We start from the raw sequence: 25,160 nt of genomic DNA, 5'->3' as shown, positions 1-25,160 counted from the left end.
ATATGGAATCAACTCCCACCAGACCTCACAACACTGACTTCTATTCCACTATTTAAAACCAATCTAAAACTCTACCTAAAAAACCACTGGCTATGTTCTTGTAATAACCCTGGGTAACCTTTCTCTCTCACTTTGTTTCTCTCCTTTACTCTCACCTGACCTATCTCTCATCTTCGTCATTTCTCTAGCTTACTTCACTTTCCCTCTTAATAATGCTTATGTCTATCCCTCTTTATTTATTCATATTTCTAGACTTTAATACTTATGTCTTTGATAAACATACCTTAACCTAGCAAATTATCTAACCTAGATTCCTGCTCAGCCTCACATTGAACTCAAATTCTTAGATAGCCTGTAATAAACCTAAGATAATGTTTTCTTATTGTATAACTTTGTATATTTTTAACTTGTTAAGTAGTAGTTAGTGGAGCTTTTCTCCTCGGGCCTCCACTGAAAATGGACATGTATCCAGTTGGACTAGCCCGGTTAACAAATGTAAAATAAAATAAATGTAAAATAAATAAAATAAAATAAATAAATACCAGTGTACAATATAAGGCTATTGTGTATTGTAATAATGCATGTAAGGGAAAGACCACTGCAGTGACTAAGAATGTTGTGAAAACTACAAGGATATATTAGTTGTTAATTGAACTCTCTCTCACCCCTACCATATGTGCATAATAACCCAATGACACTCCTCAACTGGTATGTGTACACTCCAAACTTTTGTTGGGACATATGTCCAAATGGTTTATAAATATACACATTTGTTTCTATGCATGTGCCATGTGAAAATACACCCATATTGGTGGCCTGTTGCCATCAATGTAACCTGCATGCTCCTGTAATGGCCACTGTTGTTCCATATATGCATGTGTTCTGCTTGCTCTGCAACTGTGTTAAATCTGGTGTGTTGGGTTAAAGGAAATACCTATGCATGCTGTTATAACTAATCATGAATGCTGTTGACTATTACTAACCCATATCTGTCATAAACCTGTGACAACACCGCTCGTATGGGAAGGCCAGTCCCAGCAGACCCACATGTCCCACCTCAGCTGGCCATGGCACACAACACTAGCACATCTGGGGCCCAGCTTGGGACCTCCTCCTCTGTGGGCCCTGTGCCACCTTTGGGTGGAACCACTGCAGAAGATGGGCCTCGCCCCCCTCCTCAGAGCAGGTGTGGAAGGGAACCTGTCACCCATCAACAGGTCCAGGCTGTGGTGCATAAGGAGCTCAATCTGGAGTATCGAGAGTGGCTACGCCAGCTTGAGAGATGAGTGGCGCTATTAGAGGGTAAGCCTGTCCCTCCTACACAGCCCCCAGCACAGCCACCTTCGGGGCCGTGAAGGTGCAGTGGTGACTGCCCATGGGTGGAGACCTCAGTCCCACTGTTTCAGTTGGGGGCTCATGGGCTTGCAACTTCCAAACACCCCTCCCCGTCCAAGGTGTTTACCCACCACATGTGTCATATACCAGCCCTGTATGCATCTTGTGTGTCTTGTCTGTTAACCTACCCAACCTACCTCCCCAAATATACCTATTACCCCTCCCCAACATCCCACTCTCTCCCGAAAAAAAAAAAAAGGGCAATCTGTTCCCACAAAATTTCTTGTCCCATACATAGCTGTCCATTTCGCACATGTGTCCACTGGACACATGTAATCTGGTCTAATTGGCATCAGAATGAATATATGTTGTCCTCACCCCTCTCCCAGGAGTTTGAGGATCCAAATGTAACTGCAAATATAGTGTATATGCACAGCTGTTGCTGTAGAAGAAATGGGCAGCTATGGACCTTTCCTATACCATTCCTGCACATGCCTAGCTATTTTCCCTACTGTCTTTCCCTCTTTGTACTCCATTTTTCTGCACTGTCCGATCAACCCCTTTTTCTTTTAAAGGAATTAGCATGGAGGTAAGCAGCAGTAAGCACTGTTAAGAAGCAGTAAGCGGGTTTGCACATGTTTGCACGGGGGTAAGCTATGCCTACACAGGTTGAGAGATTTGAAGCTAACTGATTGTAAGAAAGCATAAGCAGAGGTTGGCAGTGCTTACCATCATGCAAACCCATGCAGACCTGCTTACAACTGCTTAAAAGTGCCATAATCACTCTGTAGCCAACGTCCCTTGTTCTGCCCAACAGCAAAATAAACTGCCTTTCAAGGCTCGAACCCAGGACCCTGCACTCCATACACAAACTGATTTACAATGAAACCATAGCAGATACACATAACCTTAAGTTTTCACAAACATATCATGCAGCACAATCAGTCAATAGTAAAGGAAATGTATTATTATCACACCACATATCCTGTTAATGCAAGAAGTCTGGACAAAGAATGCCACACTGTGGGTACAAATAGGGATATATGTCAACTAATGCTCTGATACACTTAACACGTTGCTAGTTACACATTTATATGTATTAGAACACATATGTAGAAGGAGATGAAGTCTGAAACACAAATGTGTTGCCAGCTAGTTACTGACTTCTATGCTGCGATCATCCATGACATTTGCTAAGTGAATGAGGAACAGGCCAAAATATGAACCAAACATGCATGGACATATGGACAGATATATATCTGTAAATGTAGACAGATAGACAGCTATATATATATATATATATATATGTATATATATATATATATATATATATGACTCACAAATAATCATATAACATCAATTGTATAGAGATACATACATATGTTCATATGTATGTATATATATATATATATATATATATATATATATACACACACACACGCATACACACACACACACACACACACACACACACATATATATATATATATATATATATATACACACACACACACACACACACATATATATATATATATATATATATATATATATATATATACACACACACACACATATATATATATATATATATATATATATATATATATATATATATATATATGTATACACAGATGTATATATCTATGTATATATAGAAATATCTATGTATGTATGTATGTATAGAAATAGCCATATGAGATATATATAGGTACATACACATATACACACACAAACAGTATCAGTAGCCATACATATGTAGAAGTAGTGTGGAAGTACTGGGTGCAAAATATATCCCTCAGCCACAAGCCCTTTAACTGGCACCTGTGAAATGTGTAGTGTGGCAACCATTCCCACTAATGAGAATACAGACATTAAACATATACCCACCCACAATTCAAAGGACATGACTCGACACACAGGTATGTGGGGGTTAGATGCAACAGTAACTGCAATAATGGCGGTTGTGTCCACAACAGCCACACCCAGTGAGTTATAGCAACCCCAGTAGTGCTGCACACCTCTACAGTGTGGAGGAGGGCATTAACACATCTATGACCTGTGAAGGACTGTATGGCACATGTAGAATGTTGGCATATGCCAAGCAGTCCTGGTGGAAACATATTCTGTGAATGGAGGTAGATCCCTTAACAACTATAAGCATTCCTACATGTGGGATGGTGTACAAAAGCCTGCTATGATCTACATAAGCATTGTGCACCTCCTAACCCTCATCTACTCCTGTCATGATTGGGTAAAGGAGGTATACCAGGTTCAAGTTGTATTCTCTGCCTTTGACAAGTCCAACATTGGCGGGGTCCCGTGTGTTAAGGCTACCAGTAACATTGGCCATGGGTTCATTGTTGATATGTTCCATGTCCCTGCAGACCAGGGTCATCAGGCTACTGGGTGGTAGTTCCCAGCTGACATGGCGGATTTGTGGCCGTCCTTGCCAACACTGGTGAATCCATTGTCAGGTGTAGGCCTATTGGATCATATGAGGGATCTCAGCTACTTACTGCACCTGCCCAGAGGGTTCCCCTAAGCATGACATGTCACTTGACTGTACTGCATGATATGTTAGTAATGCCAGCCTGACATCCTACAGGTGGGATGGAGGATTGTTAACATGTACTGCCCTTGTTGTGTAGGGTCCTGCTTATGGGATCTGCTAAGGTAGGTATTGTATTATAGGCCAGAAGTGTTTGGCTGGGGGGGGTACCTATCCATGCCAGATGTATGTTGTTTGGGTCTCTCAAAACCATCAATGGTGCATGTGGACATATATGTTGTGGTTACATTCCCAGTTCCATCTACAGATGTATGTCCATATATACCTATATTGATATATATGTGTTCACCTTTGACAGGAAGGCAATAATTTCTTTGAACGGCCCTTTCTGCAAACCAAAAGGACAAACCCATCATTTCTTACTATACCACAGTTCAAAAGGCAGCAGTTCTAAAGGCAACTTCGCTGACTCTTGAACTGCAAGTTGGAATACATATCATAATGCCGGGGGCATGCACCCCTGCACCCCCCCCCATTTGGGGGACTGGGCCCCCCACAACCACCCTACTGTGATATACTAACTCCTAGTATGCACTACAGTGGGGACAGGCATATATTCCCCATCTCCACTATAGTTCCACCCGCAACCAAATTGCCTAATCTGCAATGAGCGAATGCATAGTGACATTCGCTCATTGCATATGCAGTGCATGTATTGCAAGATTGTGCAATGCTGGGAACATACTTTTGGCCTTCCAGGTTTCCAATACATGGATTTCTCCCTTTGAAATGTGAGCCATATACATGCTGACATGTATGCATTCCTATTGCTGTATATATGTGGACATGTCGATGTATACATATATATTTATGGATGTATGCGTATCTATGTATATGTATATATATATATATATATATATATATATATATATATATATATATATATATATACCTATATCTACATATATAGATATGTTATATCCATTTAAAGATTAAAATATATACACACACACAAATACATCTACATGGCGGAATACATTCCCTGTAGTGTTGTATACCTGGGCTGGATGATATGTATGTGAAAACATCATGATTATGCATATATGCCATGGCTTAGTGGTAAATCACTTTGTGTATGGTGTGCAGGGTCTTGGTTTTGAGCCTTGCAGGAGCTGTTAATTTTGTTGCTGGGCAGAACACAGCTCATTGGATACAGAGTGAGTAAGGTAATTTAAAGCAGTTGTAAGAGGGTCTGCGCGGGTTTGCACGATGATCAGCACTGCTAATCTCCAGTTACATTTTCATAAATTCAGTTAGCTTCTAAATTGCTTAACCTGTGTGGCCCGTGCTTAGCTCCGTGCAAACCAGCTCAAACCTGCTTACCTGTGTACAACTGCTTTAAGGTGCCTTAATCACTCTCTATCCAACAGGCCGTGTTCTGTCCAGCAACAAAATAAACAGCTCTTGCAAGGCTCAAACCAAGGATCCTGCACACCCTTGAAAAAGTGATGTACCACTAAACCATGACAGATACACAGATATTCAATATTTCAGAAACATATCAGTCAGTCCTGTCATGCAACAGTACAGAGAATGTATACCAACATCTAGATGTCCGCATGTGTAACTATATTGCAACCTTAACAGATACAACATATCCATATATGTATAGATATACATATATATAAATATATATGTTGTTTTACTAACTCTATATACATATATATCACTATCTATGCACATATTCTTATATATTTGTTAGCAGATAAATATATCTATATAGGTATATATGGCCATACATCTGTAGATAGCAATTGCAGATTAACAAATACACCTATGTCCACATGCACCATTAATGGGGTTGAGAGGCCCCACACATTATACGTCTTGTACGAATAGGCATCCCCCCACAGCCAAACACATGCGCCCTACAATACACTCCCAAGTACACACTGCCTCCCATAGGACATGTAATATGTGGAATCCATCAACGTCCCCAGGATACAGATACACAGACACATATATGCAGATACAGATATACATATATATATATATATATATATATATATATATATATATATATATATATATATATATATATGCATATGGTTCTACCTCACATAAACGAAACACCAAAACACCGACAACACAATCACCGAAACCACATAACCGACAGTACAAAAACACGAAATCCCACATGCCCGACAACGAAATAACCGACGGTACACAAACACAAAACCTCATACACTGCACACACCACAATCAACAAACAAAACACATTCCCCATCCAAAAACCACATACACAACACAAGCACACCAAAATCCCTACAAACCCACACTAAACCTCACATACACAACTACCTACAACCCTAACCCAAACCCTAACCCTAAGGTCCGTCACTAACGCACACTTACCTGGCCCGCTCCCTAACCCTAACTCACTTATCCCGCCCCTAACCCAAACACAATCACTACCGCACACTTACCTAACCTGCTCCCTAACCCTAACTCATTTAACCCACCCCTATCCCCACAGACCGTCAATATCCACGCTTACCTTACTCGCACCCTAACGTCCGTCACTACTGCATACTTACACAGCCTTTTCCCATGTCGGCATCCTCGGCGTTGGTGCTTTCATCCGTCGGGTCGGTCTTCTGCACTGTCGATCTTCCGGGTCCCGCCGCGTCGGTCTTCTAAGCCGTCGATCTTCTGGGGCTCGCGATTTCCGTGTCGATGTTCCAGCGTGTCGTTTAAGTGAGGTAGAACCATATATACATATATATATATATATATATATATATATATATATATATATGTGTGTGTGTATGTGTGTGACTACACATACACACACAGATATATGTACAGTAAGATACATATGTAGGAGGTGCACACAATATGGAACAGTCACTATGCCTACAGTTAACACCTGAACAACTGGACACTGTATGGGTGACATATACTAATGTCAGTCATTGCCTGCAACATATACCCATAGAAAGGTCATAGGAAAGACACCACACACAGGTCTGCAGAAATGGGAATCCTTTAATTGTGTACTATAATAGTTATATGTGCCATATCATATAGCTGTTCAAATACTGACAACCATATAAACAGAGTACTGCAACTGTGAAACAGTTACACTAATACAGTAGTCTGGAAAGGTTCACAACTGTTGCTGTCCAGGCCAAGGCCTTCAGAATGTACAATAGTGCAGACAGACTTGGCTACAGGGTACCACAAAATCAACAGTATGTACTGCAGGTGTGTAGTTCAGCAGCCTCTATCTGCACTCTGTAAAAACTCCCTAGGAGGTAAAGATGTTTTGTGATCAAATAGGTAGTACCCGGTACATAACAAGGCATAACACACATAACAATCTGTATGACAGAAAGCAGTAGGCTTGCAGTACCCCAAGTCATGTAAGTACTGTCAATATAGGTGGAGTATATGGTACTGTACATCCACAGACCTTGTGGCAGCTCACCCCTGATATCCCCACATTTAGTAACAGCCTAGGTCATGTATGGTACTCCCCACCTTGACTCAATAATAAAAGCCCATATACCACTACTATATACACTGGCCTCTGCAGTGCATAAGGGCGCACATGTGTTGTGTAGGTGACACCCACACATATATGGCCCCACCCCACTGTATGTGTGGGAGATAAAACAGCAGTGGGCTAATAGCAGCAATGGCAGTGTGATATACTCACAGCCCACTACAGAACAACCCCCAACAGCATGACATATGTGCAAAGCTTGGTATGTAGATGGGGACAGAGGCTGAAGCACAGGCATATATGTGGAACACTGTTGCCATACACTAAGCAAGGTGCTGGTATTAAAGGATAGTCTGCAACATGCCCTTAGTCAGGGAATTGGGGTTAGAAATAGACATGGATGTAGCCATGTACTGATAGTATGCAACACACACACTGCCAGTGTAATATCTGACACAGGACCTGTGTGGTGGACAGACAACACATGATAGTCATACCTCTGTCCAGCAAGAGGTTAGGCCCACAGTAATGAGCTATGCAGACAGACTGCATTCCAAGGTACACTAGTATGTACACACACACACCCTGTAACACCAGTACTATGCAAAGCATTACATAACTCTACCCACAATCTGTCTGTAATTCCTGATCCTCCTACAAATATGTGACCACTCTGAGTGTGTAGGTTCTCCTGTAAGAGGTATTGCTACCTGCTGCCTGTATCACTGATGCCCACACACAGGAAGAATGTCCATCACACAGAAAATATAAAGGGACCACTCACACATGCTGTAGGGATTTATAGGGGGTGGTTGCCATGACAGTGGTAGTTCAATGTAGTACATGTGTAATTATATATATATGGCTATTTGGATAAGTATATGTACATATATTCCCACCATATGTCCTGGATATGGAGTGTAGCTGTACACCAGCCCCTACAGTCCCAAAGTCGTAGTGCAAGGGGATGACTGGTATGTATAGCAGGTGTATTACTAGACTGTTGCTACTGTCATTGGGATTGACATGGTGTGTATGGATGCTGACATCTGCTTATAACATGTGCCATTGGCTACTGACAGACATCCTAAGGGAATCATTGTAAGGTACCACTGCTAGCATCTAATGCCCCTGTGGAGTGCAGCAGAGGTATTGTCCACTATATGTGGAACTTTGGGCACACCCTGTACAGTCCAGAGGTGTACACATAATTCCTTAGTGCACCACATGTGTACCAGGCCTGACAATATTGCTGTAGACAGCCAAGTAGATGGGTATAACACATAACGACTGGTATACACTTGGCACCATAGGTGTTGGATTCACACACTCCTGTCTGGCCTGACACATAATGACTGCTGGTACAGGGGTGCCATGGACGTATACCACCCACTAGATATTGACATACATCTGTACAGCATCCCACTGATCTGTCTGACATACATGACATTTAAGGAAGGCCCAGCAGCGGTACATCTGGCAAGTATCTGCACATAACATCCCACTGGTTAAGTACACTAAGCTGCTAGACATGTAACAATGCACTGTGCAGGTTACAGGCAGACTGGCTCAACACTGGCCTACATCTCATATGGGGGAATGCACATGTACCTGCATATATAGCAGGCTCAACAGCCATGTCACAGCACAGGGTAAGATAGAACTGTGTGATAGTGCTTAACCACAACCAATGTGAACACAGCCATAGCCACATATGGTAAGCTAGCATAATATTACAGTATATGGACTATCTGTTCTACACCATCCTCATATGTGCCACTCACAGAATGACCCTACATATACTGGGCTGCTACACAGTTTGGTATGATGGCTGTCTGTGGTATGGGACATGTGTGTGTATGGCCCTACAAACATGTATGACAAAATTGTACCATACAGTGGGGCAGCATGTAACATCTGATAGAAGGGGAGCTAGAACAATGACATCTACCACAGTCTGTACACAGGCTGAAGTACATATTAACAATACACACACTGCTGACATTCACCATCACTATACAGACCTCAGTACTGTACAAACATCCACAGAATGTCCAGCTTATGTCATGAAATATGACCACTACTGTACATGACATGTGTAGCAATCTGATATATCACTGGCTTATTATCAGCTATGATGACAGTATTTATGGTGTACAGCACATATGCACCACTTCATGCAGATCATATGTACAAAGGTTGACAGAGGTGTGGCTGAGAGCACATACACAGGGCCAGTATAGACATGTTGCTGTGATAACCTCATATATTTTCCATTGTAACAGGGTCTGTTGCAACATATGTCCTGTGAGGGATATGAAGTCAGTAACTGTCATGGCCTTCACCATCTACAGACTGCAATCCTCACACTACCTTCTGTATTCCACAGATTGATGCACTGTGGCTAACACATGAAACCATAGGCACAATGCTGCCCAGTCTGCAGATGACCCTGCAGATGGGGATTCCTCATATACATGGAACTGACATGGGAGGTATTGTGACATGTACGGCAGGCATATCCAGACAAACACTGTTAAACCAACATTACTCCAAATGCAGTATAGCAGCACTTACAGTTTGTAGTCAGGTCAGGCACATCCCCCTCCTGTTGGTTGCCCTCTTTCCACAGTGTATGTTTTTAGAGGTAAATCCCCAATCCATCTGGGATGCTGTTTGCCAAACATCAGATCTGTTCCAGCTCACAGTGACTGCAAAGGCCCAACACCACCATGATGTTCCTAGGTATTGGAGTGTGTTTCCATGCAAATGGCTATGGGATTGTTACCACAGCTGTTCCACATGCAATCAGCTAGTGGAGGGCTGCAATTCATGCAGAGGCTATCAGCTGATTATGAGCATCATGTAAAATACACATGCTGCTGCCTAAACAAAGTAGGTTAGGGTCTCCACATCCACCAGAGAGGGAGTGGGGGAGGCAGACAGAGGCAGATACATGTCAAGGAGGGGTGGGAGGGTAAAACTGAAGCATGTTTGTGTCACACACCTACCAGCACAGGGTATCAAATCCCGACAACTATGTAGTGCTATTACAGTTTGATGCAGTTATTGGATGCACCACATGGGTTACCTGATGTGGAGCACTCAGAACATATATGTGAGGGTGAGTGACATCTGCAATAGGGATACGATAGATATACGGTAGGTGTTGTACACATGCCTGTCTGCATGAACAGGTGCCAGCGTCAACACAGGCACACTCACACAGGGACGCACACACATTGACACACTTGGCAGGGCCAGGAGTGCAACTCATCAGAAGTGGGACTGCCACAACACATCAATGTGCAGGTATCACATGACCACATGGGTCATATGGAGGTCATATGGGCAGACAGTATGAGGAGATGTCAGACATCAGACAGCATGCTTCAGTATGCCTTGGGGGTTGTAGTGAGTGTGGATGTGGACATACGCACCATACAACACACACACACACACACACACACACACACACACACACACACACACACACACACACACACACACACACACACACAAACAGGGTGCCAGTTCTGACATGCATGGGTGCATGTCTACAAAGGTGTGTGGTGGTCAACTGTGCCAGCAGGCCATACAAGGGTAGGCAATGGGTATACCTTGGCATCAGACCACATGACAATGGTCTGCATTGCGGCTCAGGTTTATAGTTACTGCATTTGCCCACACAGGTGGGTTTTGCATCCGCCATCCAGTCAGCTGGGTGACTATTGTGTGTGGCCAATGCTGTACACCACATGCTATGTATGTGTTCCTTAGTCTATGACATGGATGGTGTCTGGGATATGCACACCTCCCACATGCATGTGCAGTGACATGTGGAACTGTACCTGAGGTGTTTGGTCCATGTTGTGAGCACAGATTATCATCAGATGTGCCAGTCTTGCCCACCTGTGGCAGGAACTGCTAATGGGCAGCAGGTTTACCATTCACCTACATTGATAGCATGCCAACAGCATTCCCTGATGTCAGTGGCATCTGTCCATATAGGTCATGTTGTCAGGCATGGTATGTCCATCGTGAGTCACATGTGAAGGCACCACAGGTGGTGCAGGTGTCCATTGGGGAACATGTTGGGGGTACCCTGTCTGCATGTACGTGCATATTGGACAGATGGACAGGGTGACATGCCCTCTGTAGCCCACTGCTATCACTGCATAGTTACTATCAGTGGCCAATATGCAGTGTACTACCCACATATTGGCTGCTGCCCAAGCATGTGTGTGCATATGACACATGGGTTGAGTGTGTGCTCTGGGTAATAGTGGGGTTGCTAATTTGGATTGGCTGGCCTTGATGTCACATGTATGGGTATGGCTTTGCACCCCAGCCTCCCAGCTAATTTACATCTGTTATCCCTGTATGGTTGACATTGTGATATATAGTAGGGCCACCATAACAGTAATAAGCAAACCCCCCTCCACATTGGCCACAGGTGTCACACGCTCACCTCTACACAGGATATGAGTTACACACACACACACACACACACACACACACACACACACACACACACACACACACACACACACCTGTCATGTCTGGGAGTTGAACCCCTACCTAATTACACTACAGCACTACGCAGTTATAGTATGCGCCATGGACATTACTGGATTACTTCTTCCCCAAAGGTGTATTTCACAGTGACTGACATCAGCAGGATTACCAAAGTAGGGCATTTCAACTGTATTGAGAGTGACTAGCCTAAAATGCATTGCTCCCTACACAGACAATGAGACACACACAAAACATCCACAGCTGTCATGTGTGGGTATAGAACCCCTGACCAAGGCCTATATCACACTACAGCATGGAGCAGTTAAAGGTCACACCACAGGGATTATAGGGAACTTTCTCCCCACAGTTGTATTTCACAACGAATAACATCAGCAGGATTGGCAAAGTAGGGCATTTGAAATGTATTGTGAGCGAGTAGCCTATGATGCATTGCTCCATACACAGACATTGAAACACACGCAAAACATCCAGAACTGCCATGGATAGTGATGGAACCCTACTACAGTTCTAAATCACACTACAGCAATACACAGTTACAGGCTGCAGACATTACTGAGCTATGACTTACCCAGAGGTGTATTTCTAGGTGAGCGACATCAGCAGCCTTGCCAAAGTTGATTATATTAATTGTACAGGGTGTGAGTGGCCTAAAAAGCATTGCTCTCTACTCAGTCAGACACACACACACACACACACACACACACACACACACACACACACACACACACACACCCACACACCCACACACCCACACACCCACACACACACACACACACTTGCCAGGTCTGGGGTTAGAACACCTACCTAACTACTTTATCACACTACAGCAGTGTGCAGTTGCAGGATGCACTATGGAGATTACTGGGCTATGATTTCCCCAGAGGTGTATTTCTAGGTGAGTGACATCAGCAGCCTTGCTAAAGTTGTGTATATGAACTGTACGGAGTGTGAGTAGCCTTAAAAGCATTTGTCTCTGCACTGTCAGAGACAGAGAGACAAGCACACAAACACACACTCACACAGTTGCCAAGTCTGGGGTTAGGACTACTACCTAACAAGTTTATCACTACAGCTGTACGCAGTTATGGGATGTGCCATGGGTATTACTGAGCTACAGCTCTCCCAAAGGTGTATTTCAATTTAGATGACCTCAGCAGGCTTGTCATGATACTGCTATAAGGAGGGCAGTGTGTGCATGGGCTGTAACCCATTCATGTAGGGGTTGACATGCCACATGCGGGCACACATGGGGTCATATGCCACAGGTACGTGTATACAGCTACTAGGTGACTACTTCCTTGTACAGTCATGTTGCACAGCTGGCATGTCCAACATGCTGTCATGCTGACAGATACTGGTGGCTAGTATCTGCAGTGAGTGACACCTGCTCCTCATGAGTTTGGGGCCCTTTGGCTGTGTGCTGGGTGGGACAGGCCCAGATGGCTCCTTGTCACTGTCACCCTCTTACATACATCTATGTCTGTCTACCTTTGGCTTATTATAGTGTGTTATCCTTACATATATGTCTGTATCCCTATCCACTGTGTGTGCAAGGCAGGAGTGGTGCATACTGACATGTGTCTGCACTAAGAACTGCAACTGCCAGATATGTCTGGTCCACTGGTGTTTGCTAACATGGTGTTCTTGTGTTTAAGTGTGTGAGCATGCCCAGTATGGCCTTTCAGTATGTTGTTGACTGACATTGCCTTCTTTCCTCTAAGTGTGTGAGCATGCCCAGTATGGCTATCTGTATTGCATGTGTGGATCAAGTCCAGGCAGTTTGTACTGCAGTGCTGACCTTTGTGCTGTACACTGACAGGTAGCATGCTGTGTCTGCAGAGTATACATCGGTCATTTGGCATTGACTGTTGCTACATTTCGACACAGGGGTGGGGGGCACACCTGACTGTTACTGTAAGTGTACGTAGGATGGTGGGACACACCTTACACTTTTACACATTTGCTGGGACTGTACTGGTATGTCGGGTACACCATTTCAGTCTGTAGTCTTACCTATTGTGCTGGCTAGAGGCATACCAGTGTACTACAGATCTTAGCTTTAACTACCTACATATTAGTTTCTAACTTCCTAGCCTTCACAACTTACATCCAACTGGCTGGCCTGCTGTAGTCTGTCTGTGTAGGCCTGGGGTAGGGGTTACCCATAGGGCTCATTCAGAGGCCATAGTACAGCATTTGTTTGTGATTGTCTACACCTATTCTGCTGGCTGTGACTGTTGTTGGGTATGTGCCCCCCCAACTGGCATGTGTGAGTTACTTACCTTGTGAGTGTCCCAGTATTGAGAGTGGTGCTGCAGGGCTGCCTATGTCAGATGCACATAGTACACTCCCTATACATAGTTGAGCACAGGTAGTGTCATGTTTGGCATCCCTTTTACTGTATGTGCGAGTCGGAGAGAGGTGTCATTCCCTGGGTCCCTACTGCGTCAGTGCATGTGCTATGCGTTGCCTCTTTGCCAAGACCAGGGCATACTGGGCATGCCTCCTTCTGCCTACTGGGGCAGTCTCAGGTTGTTCCTCCTCTGAGTCACTCTGAACCTGTGCAGGCCTTGGCACTGGTGGGGGCTGTGTGGCCCTGCCCCATGCTGTTCCTGCTGCAGCTGTTTCCACAGGATCATATTGTGTAGCATGGCACATACAAGGACAATTTGGGTACATGTAGTTGGTGAGTACTGCAAGGCTCCACCAGATGTGTCCAGGCACCAAAACCGTAACTTGAGCATCCCAAACACACGCTCTATTATGATTTGTACCTGTGCGTGTGCCTCATTATGGAATTCTTGTTCGGGTGTGTGTGCATTTCTGATGGGTGGCATCAGCCATGGCTCCAGTGCATATCCAACATCCCCACTAGGTGACCGTGTGGGATGTCCCCATTGGCAAATGTCTGGTACAGCTGCATCAGATGCCAGATGTAGAAATCGTGGTAGCTTCCAGGGCAGCCAGCACACACATTCATTATTATGCCCTGGGCATCACACATGACCTGGCAGTTGATGAAGGGGAAGGCCTTGTGGTTGATGTAGACCCTATTCTGCTCACCTGGTGGTGCTTTAATGCGTATGTGTGTGCAGTCTATTGCACCCACTACCTCAAAGTATTCTGCTCTTTGGTGGAAGAGACGCATATTGCTGGCCAATGCCTCAGGGGAGATGGGGAAATATACGTGCTCACCGACATGTGCTGACATGACATCCAGGAACTGGTGGAGTACCCTGGATGCTGATGCATGTGAAATCCCCATCATATCCCCAGTTGGCCTTTGGAAGGTACCTGTAGCTAGTATTCTTAGGCCTACACATACCTTGGTATTCACTGGGATGGGTTCCGCTCTGTTAGTTCTGTGTGTCAGGCGTGGCTGGCACAGCTCAACAATTTGCTGTAAGAGGTCCCTGTCCACCATATAGTGCTCCACTATCTCCAGCTCATGTATTCCTTGGTAAGTTACCCTGAGTCTGTACACTCTTCTCCGTCTCCTCACAGTGGGTTGCTCAGCAGCATTCTCATCCTCAATACCCTCAGCCTCTTGCACATGCTGGTTTATGATAGCAAAAGCAGCCCCTAACATTTTTTCTCTTGCTTTCGTTTTGTAAAATTTCCCCATGTGTATACACCAGTGGTGCAGAGTTTTTGGGAAAAACAAGGGGGAAAGGTGTTTGCATAGTTTATAGTGATGTGCTTGGCTGGGCTGGTCTGCTGCCTGTGTAATTGGCTGATTCTGATACATTTCACCTGTCAGCTAAGATAGTTATCCTTGATTACCTTACTACTGTTGTTTTCCCTTCCCACTGCCTCCTTGTTTAAGCCCGTGTGTGCGTTGCACAAACGAAGTGCTCAAATGTGCACAGAGCTACTTTTTCCTTGTTTAACTTCCTTTTTCTTCCTGTAAAACCCGGTGCACAGCACGCACACCCGCTTACACTTTGTAAAGAGTGCTAGGCAGGTTTAGACACACCCCTAGCTTAGCTGTGGTAAGCTAGGAGCAATCCTGAGCCACAGGTCTCCAATCCACTTACAGTATGCCTGACACCTCCCCTATGATGTCTCCTATATCCTAGTCTTGCACCCAGCTATTTATACTCTTACACTGTTGGGACCTGCCTCACACCCTGGGAAAATCTGGGATTCACTAACCTTTTCCTCATTTGCATAGAATTGCCTGCTAATGCATAGTTACATGTCCCACACTGAGCCTCCCCCCTTAGCAACCATTACTCACTAGCCAGGTTGTCTTCCGTCTGCCATTGACTTGCATGGCAGAATACAGATTATAGTTAGAATGCTTATTTTAGGTTTATTTTATTATTTCCCCCCAATCCCGTTTGTGCGCCGCTGCCCTATGCTTAAACAGGTGAGATCGGCAAAAAAAAAAAAGTTGTTTATTTTTTTTAAACAGTTTGCAATGCCAATGCCATTGGCATGCTTCCTCAATGATATGCAGTCTTTACTTGGAGTTGTCATAGCTTCGTTTTGTAGATTGCAGAAATGTACTCGGTTATTAACCGAGTACATTTCTGCACATTGCACTCGTCCTGCATGGACAGCTGCCAGCTTCCTGGATCACATATTACTCTCATTTAGGTTCATAGGTTCATAGGTTCATACTAGGCTATCTGCCCTAGGGCATTTATAAGCCTAGCCAGAGTGTGTTTGGCTTTCGCCACCCATTTTAAATGAATTTTGCTATGCCCTTTTTTGAGGTTAGTATACTGTGCCTCTGTCTAACAGTGACACAGAAGTGATACTCGGGGTAAACCTACGATCTCCCATCCACTCATCAAGATTCTTCTTGAAGAGAGTCAATGAGGGACTCTGCCTAACCTGGACTGGGATTTTATTCCAGAGTGAAGGGAGCCTCTGGGTTATGAATCTGTTCCTCCAGCATGTCCTATTTATTTCAGTGCTGAGGTTCAAGTCTCTTGAGTGCGTAGCTCAATGGGATTTGGATTTTCTGAGGTGCAGCATGTCCATTAATTCCGGGTTGGACATGGCTTTATACGTCAGGCACAGATCGCCTCTGAGCAGGCGGTATACCACTGAGTAGAGCTGGAGTTTCTTTAACCGGGCAGCATATGGCATCTGTTTGAGCCCTTTGATCCTCTTGGTGAGGTACTTTTGGGGTCTTTCCAGTTGCTGCAGGTGTCTGGTAAGGTACATCCCAAAAGGGGCATTGTACTCAATTATGAGCCTGATGAGGGATGAGTAAAGAGGCACGATGACCTCCCCTGATCTAGATGTGAATCCCTTCATGATTAGGTGGGCTATATAAAATGTTTTTCTAACCACTTTGGCCACGTGGTTTTCAAATGAGAGATTGCTATCAACTTGGGTCCCCAGGTCCCTAATTACTTCTTCTGTATTTAATGGATTACCACCTATGTGGTAATTTGTGGGCACTTTGTTTTTGCCAAAGGGGATGACTATACACTTTTTGGCATTTAGGTTGAGGCCATGGCTCTGGCACCAGTTGTCTGTTTCTATGAGGCCCTTTTGTAGGATGCTTGTGTCGGCTGGAGAGTCGATTATGGTGCCTAGTTTGCAGTCATCTGCGAACTTGGTCAGCCACAGTCCTTCCGTGTTGGCCTGTACCTCCGAGAAATATATACCGAACAAGAGAGGTCCCAGGACTGAGCCTTGTGGGACACCACTTGTAACTGGTTTGGAGTCTGACATGGCTCCAGCAATGCTAACCATGTGGGTTCTGTCCTTGAGCCAGTTTGCAACCCATCTAGTGACATAGGGGTTTATGTTTAAGCTGGTGAGCTTATCTATAATGCCCGAGTGGGGTAGTGTATCGAAGGCTTTTGCGAGGTCCAGGTAGGCTGTGTGGACCACCTTCCCCTCATCAATGGCCTTGGTGACTGTTTCAAAGAAATCGACCAGGTTTAAGAGGCAGGATCTGCCCTTAACAAAGCCGAACTGGGTAGGATCCAGTATCTGTAGGTCCCCAATAGCTTTATTTATGAGGTCCATGATGATCCTTTCCATAGCTTTGCAGACCAAGCTAGTCAGGCTTATGGGGCGATAGTTTCCAGGATCCGTTGAGGCACCACCTTTGTGGAGCAGGACCACTGTTGCTGTACACCACTCTTTGGGTACATATCCTGTAGTAAGGCTGAGATTGAACAGTAGTTTTATGTTTGGGTTTAGCTCTTCTTGGAGTTCATGTAGGACGAGCCGGACACCATCTGGTCCCATTGATGCTGTGTTTTTTGCTTTGGAGAGGACGGCTCTTACCTGAGCATCTGAGATGTCAGGGGGGCAGCACTCTGCTGAGATAGATATTTGCCCTTTTGGTGGGGAGGGCGGGGAGAAGTTTGCGCTGAACCTGTCAGCTAGGATGTTGGCAATGTCTGTGGGTTTGGTGTATTTTTTTGTCATTTTGGACTAATTCTGAGCATATCTGGGAATTCCCACCCCGGTTCCTAACATAACTAAAGAAAGCCTTGTGATTATCCTTAGTGTCCTGTGCAATTTTTCTCTCGAAGCTGGCCTTAGACGATTTTATTAGTGCCTGTAGTTTTTTGCTAATACTGATCAGAGATGCCTTCCCTTTTTGGGATTTTGCTCTATCATGTAGTAGCTTCCTCCTTCTATTGTATAGTTTGTTTATGGCTGGGGTCCACCAGACAGGACGCCTGCCTTTGGAGGATTGGGTCTTGGTTGTATTTGGGATTGCATGATCCATGCATTCCTGAAGGTGTTCATAGAATGCATTTCTAAAGGATTCTGCGGTCTGGGCCGTATTTTCCACAGGCCTGGGGGCTTTGAAGGATTCCACCTCGGTTTTGAGGAGTGTGAAATTTGCTTTAGAGAAGCTTTTCACTGTGGTTTTATGGGCAGGGGTTGGGGTCGGGATGTGAATATCCAGTGAGATTAGTTTATGGTCTGATCTTACCAGTGAGGGATACACTTCTGGTCTGGAGCATAGAGCCCCCATGTTGGTGATGATCAGGTCCAGTATGTTTTCCCCTCTTGTGGGAGTGGTAACAGGTTGTTCCATAGCATTTGAGTTTATAAATTCTAGGAACCTTTGGGCTAGGGTGTTGGAGCTAGAGTAATGCTCCCAGTCTATGTTTGGGCAGTTGAAGTTGCCCAATATAATGGTGTTTGGAGAGACCTTCATATTTTCCAGTGTTCTCAGGAAGGCCGAGTGGGGTTCCTGGGTTTGGGAGGGTGGTCTGTAGCAGGCTATAAACTGGAAGGCAGTTTTACCCACTGTTAGTTGCACATGGATAGTCTCTGATGCTTCGTGCTGTGCCACCGACCTGGAGGTGTGGGTATCTTTGACGAATATTGATACTCCCCCTCTTTTTGTGGTTTGGTCCAAGTTTTGGGGCTAAAAGGCATGGTATGAGGTATAACCTGGTAGTGCTGGGGTGCTCTCGGGAGCCTTGAACCAGGTTTCTGTTACTGCACAGATATCGATGTTCTCCATGCTAAGGATAGTTTCGAGTGCATGCATCTTGAGGTTTAGACTTCTGGCATTGAGTAGCATTACTCTTAGTTTCTTATCCCTTGTGATACCTATGGAGGTGGGTTTGTCTTTTGAGCCTTGCCTAAAAATGGCACTATGGGGCTGGCAAGAGCCTTTGCCAATATCTGAAAGCCCAGGGATGACAGGTGCAAGCCGTCCCTAGCGAAGCATCGTGGCTTGTCGAGCATGTCATCCCAGGCTGACAGGCATTGGATCCCCTTTGAATGACACCAATACTTAAGCCAATTGTTGAAATTGATCATCTTGTCTTCATATTGTGGCATCATTCTTGGTGAGGGTAAGATGCTACTCAAGGTCAGGGTCATACTGGCCTGGGCTACATGCTCAGAGAGCTCCTCTATGTCTCTTTTCATGTAGTCCAGGGAGGTATGTCTCAGGTCATTCATACCAGCATGGACAATGACTGAGTCATATTTGTACTTGCCTTAGAGTGACCTGAGTGCTTGTGTTATGTGGCGGATCCTAGCGCCCAACAGGCAGCTCACCGTGACCTTCTCCTTGTTCAGCCTGGTGAGCGGGACGTCAGTGTGCCTGATGATAGAGTCACCTATTACAAGTGTATCAGGTGTGTTGTTTAGCCTTAAGGGCTGTGACTGTTCAGCACACTGGCTTTGTGAGCTATGTGTTGCATATGTTTTGTTTTCACCTGCAAATGAGGGTAATTTGCATATGGGAGCTCAGTCCATGCAGGATTAGTCTAAGAGCTCATGTGCACATCCCAGGAGCTCGTTCCTGGATCGTACGTCGGCCATATTGCCAAAAATAGCTCTTAGACTAATCCTGCATATTCTACAGGGCTTTGTAAATCCGGGAGATTATATGCAAAAACACGCAGACAAATTCAATGCATTTCAAGGACTGTTTCATAAAGACAAAATAGTGGAACTAAAAAAAGTCTTTTATCTCAACAAAATCATTTTTAAAAAGTTACATCTCAAACAGACTCTATTATGAAAGCTTGTTATGTGGTAGCAAATCTGACTGCAAAAAAATCAAAACCATTTACTGATGGTGAGTTTATCTTTAAGCATTATATGGAAAACATGGCAAATATAATTTGTCCTGATAAAAAATGGATTTTTCTAAAATCAGTTTGTCTCACCAGACTATAACCAGGTGAAGTGAAGAAAGGAGAAAATCTATTGAAAGAGATTTGGAGAGTAAAACTGCTAATTTCAAATTTTATGCTTTGGTGACAGATGAAAATACTGATGTTACAAATACAGCTCAACTTGCCATTTTTATTAGAGGTATTGATAATGAATATAATGTCAGTGAATAAATGGCTTCTTTGGTGCCATTAAAAGACACAACTAAATCTTTTGATTTGTATGAAGCAGTGAAAATTACGTTAAAGCATTTTTTTAATCTTTGTCAACATATCTGGTATAGCTTCTGATGGTGCCCTGGCATTTGTTGATAAAAAAGATGGACTTATAAAATTTATAAAAGACGCAGTTGCTGCCCGAAACTCACATTTGATGAAATATCACTACATTGTACATCAAGAAAATGTATACATGAAAGCTTTAAAAATGGATAATGTCATGCAAACCATCAACAAAACTATGAATTTCATAAGGTCCAAGGGATTGAATCATCACCAGTTCCAGTTCCTTAAAAGTATGGACACTTATTTTGGGGATATCATTTATTTTTCTGAAGTAAGGTGACTATGCAGGGGTAACATGCTGAAAAGATTTTATAATCTGCAAAACAAAATCAAGTCATTTATGGAAGGAAAATTTGTGCCAGAACTTGAAGATGAAAAATGGTTTACAGATTTAGCATTTTTAGTGGATTTGACCACTCATTTAAATTAGTTAAACATGCGTCTTCAAGGTGAAAGCCAAATTAGCTGTGCTATGTTTCAAACCATAACAGTGTTCAAAAGGAAACTTATAGCTCAAGGTTTGTCAAATAATTTTATGCATTTTGATATGCTGGCTAAACAGTCCTATGAACAGTGAAAAATATGTAGCCTTGCTTTCCATTTTGATACAGGAATTTTAGAACAGGTTTCAAGAAAAAAACAATAAATTTTTTTGGATATTTGTGACTCCATTTTCAGTTGACATAAATACATTACCTGAAAATTTTCAAATAGAATGTATGGAGCTGCAATCAGACATTCAACTCAAAGAAAAATTTGATCTTGTCTCTAAGACCTATCTTTCCAGAAAAAATATCCCTGAATTCACAATCATGCCTTATTCATGTCATTGCTATTTGGCAGTACGTACATTTATGAACAACTATTTTCAAGGATGAAGTACATGAAAAGCAAAATTAGATCAAACATTTCTGACCTGCACCTTGAGAACTCACTAAGAATTGCAACCACTTTAATCAAACCAGACACTGATGAATTAGCTTCACAAAAACAAGGTCAAATATCACACTCATGACTAGACACACCTGCTGCAATGTAATTGTAAATACAAGATTAACTATCAATGAAAGCAAAAGAAATAAAACCCCACCAACCGCCAATGATTAAATGGCCGATTATAGTCTCCTACAGCAATGACCATGTCTGGGCGACTATAGTCACCTATGGCATTGAGCCAGGAGGTTGACTTTGGTTACCCATAGCAGCAAAACAGTTGACTATATTATATTTTTTATATGCGGCCCCAAGACAATTTCTCTTCACTCAATATGGCACAGGCAAACCAAAAGGTTGGACACCTGTGGCTTAGGATATTAACCCATCTTTTTCCATCCTATCTTTAAAATCTGCAACATCTATGGCAAGGCCACCAATTATTGGAGAGCCCACATTCTGCCTCTCAGTAGTCATCTAAGGATTAGTGCTTTTGTTTTCTTCTGGTGAGGGAAGCAGCACAGGGACATTACTTCCTGGAGATTGTTGATCACCAGAAAGCCTGATTAATGCTTCATACGTGACAGCTTGGAATTTATGCTTATATTCTTGTCCTGGTGAGAGAAAAAGCATAATGCATTGATTCCTGACTGTTTCTAGTTGGGCAGTGGGTATCTGTGCCTGATGTTCCTGATTGGTCTGGTTGCTGTTCAGAGCATCTCCCAGGAAAAGGCTACAACAAGCCTACAGACCCTTGCATCTTCTGGGACAAGACTGTGGATGAACAAACAGGCTGTGGCCTGCTTCTCATCTTGGGATTGGTGCTAATTTATTTTATTTATTTTTATTTTACATTTGTTAACCAGGAAAATCCAGCTGGACCAGGGCCATTTTCAGTGGATACCCGGGGAGAAAAGCTCCACAATTAAGATATAGTAAGACATTACTACAATGAGAAATATACAAAATGGGAAGACAGTAGATTACTTACACAAAAGTTAACAGGCAATGTAGGACTGAAATACAGTTAGATTAAATATTTACAAAGGTAGTATAGACAGTTTACATTACTAGTAAGCGTACACTGACAGAAGTACAAATACAATGTGACTTATTCTAAGAGTATGTATTTCTATGCTAGTAGAATAATGTGAATTCTAGACTGAAGTTGTTTGAAGGAGGAGAAGAGAAGGTATAGAGACTGTCAAGTGATACATAGGATCATAGGTTCATAGGTAGGTACTAGGCTATCTGCCCAAAGGCATTTATAAGCCTAGCCAGAATGTGTTGGCTTTCGCCACCCCCTTAGATTAGTTCCCTGTGCCTCTGTCCAGCAGAGCCACTGAAGTGATCCCCGAGGTAAACTTTCTGTTTCCCATCCACTCATCAAGGTTTCTTTAGAAGAGTGTTAGCGAGGAGCTCTGCTAATGTAGATTGGGATCTTGTTCCAAAGCATGGGAAATCTCTGGGACAGGAATCTATCCCTCCAGCATGTCCTATTTATTGTTGTGGTGAGGTTTAGATCCCTAGATCATGTGGCTCGAGGGGATACGGTTTTCTTTAGGTGGAGCATGTACATCAATTCTGGGTTGGACATGGCCTTGTATGTCAGGCAGAGATCACCTCTGAGTAGGTGGTATGCAACCGAGTACAGCTGTAGTTTCTTCAGTCAAGCTGCATAGGGCATCTGTTTGAGGACAGTGATCCTCTTGGTGAGGTACTTCTGTGATCTTTCCAGCTGTTGCAAGATGTCTTGTAAGGTACATCCCAAATGGGGCGTTGTACTCTATGATGGGTCTGATGAGTGATGAGTAGAGGGGCACAATGACCTCTTTTGATCTGGATGCGAACCCTTTTGTGATTAGGTGGGCCACGTAGAAGGATTTTCTAACCACTTTGGCAATGTGATTATCAAAGTTGAAATTACTATCTACTTGGGTCCCCAGATCCCTTATTACATCTTCTGTATTTAGGAGACTACCACCTATGTGGTAGTTTGTGGATACTTTGTTTTTTCCAAAGGGGATGACTATGCACTTTTTGGCATTTAGCTTGAGGCCATGATTTTGACACCAGGTATTCATCTCAGCGAGACCCTTTTGGAGGATGTCTGTGTCAGCCAGAGAGTCAATTAGAACCCCTTGTTTGCAGTCGCCTGCGAACTTGGTCAGCCATAGTCCTCCTGTGCTTATCTGTACCTCTGAGAAGTATATGCTGAACAGGAGGGGTCCTAGCACTGAGCCCTGGGGAACGCCACTTGTAACTGGTTTAGAGTCGGGCCTAGCTCCCACAAATCTCACCATGTGGGTTATGTCTGTGAGCCAGTTGGCAACCCATCTTGTGATGGAGAGGTTTATGTTCAGTCTGATGAGCTTGTCTATAATACCAGAATGGGGAATGGTGCTGAAGGCCTTAGTGAGGTCCAGGTAGGCTGTGTGTACCACCTTTCCCTCATCTATAGCCTTAGTAACTGTCTCAAAGAAGTCCACCAGGTTTAGGAGGCATGATCTGCCCTTAACAAAGCCGAACTGGGTAGGGTTCAGTGTTTGGAGATTCCCAATGTCTCTGTTAATGAATTCCATGATGATGAGCTCCATAGCCTTACAGACCAAACTAGTCAAGATTATAGGGCGATAGTTCACAGGGTCTGTTGTGGCTCCACCTTTGTGGAGTGGAATAACTGTTGCTGTGCGCCACTCTGTGGGTACATAGCCTGTGGAGAGGCTGAGTTTAAACAGTGTGTTTAGGTGAGGGTTAGTTCGTCTTTGAGCTCATGTAGGATGCAGCCTGGGGCACCATCTGGTCCCATTGATGCTGTGTTTTTGGCTTTGGAGAGGGCTGTTTTATCCTGAGTGTTTGTATTTTCAGTGACTCTACATTCTTCTGGTATGTTTATGGGCCCTTTTGGGGTTGAGAGGGGGGTGAAGTTTGCGCTTAACCTGTCTGCCAGGATGTTGGCGATATCGGTCAGTTCAGTGTATTTTGTTCTATTCTGCACTAACTCTGAGCAGATCTAAGCATTGCTACTTAGATTCTTGACATAGCTAAAGAATGCCTTGTAGTTATCTTTGGAGTCCTTGGCAATTTTTCTTTCAAAGCTCGCCTTGGATGATTTTATGAGGGATCGTAGTTTCTTGCTGATACTGATCAGGGATGTCTTCCCTTCTTGGGATTTTACTCTTTTCTGTACTAGTTTCCTCCTTCTATTGTATAGCTTGTTTATGGCAGGAGTCCACCAGACTGGTTACCTTTTCTTGGAGGAGTGAGTCTTGGTTTTGCTTGGGATGGCATGATCCATTCATTCTTGTAGGTGCCCGTAGAATGCATTAGTAAAGGATTTTGAAGCTTGGACAGCATTATCCTTCGGTATGGGGGCTTTGAAACTTTCCACCTCGGTCTTAAGTAAAGTGAAGTTTGCTTT

Source organism: Protopterus annectens, chromosome 3.part0 (assembly GCF_019279795.1).
Source record: "Protopterus annectens isolate FY-2018-M chromosome 3.part0, PAN1.0, whole genome shotgun sequence".
In the NCBI taxonomy this organism is placed as follows: Eukaryota; Metazoa; Chordata; order Ceratodontiformes; family Protopteridae; genus Protopterus; species Protopterus annectens.
This window is presented reverse-complemented; position numbering follows the sequence as displayed.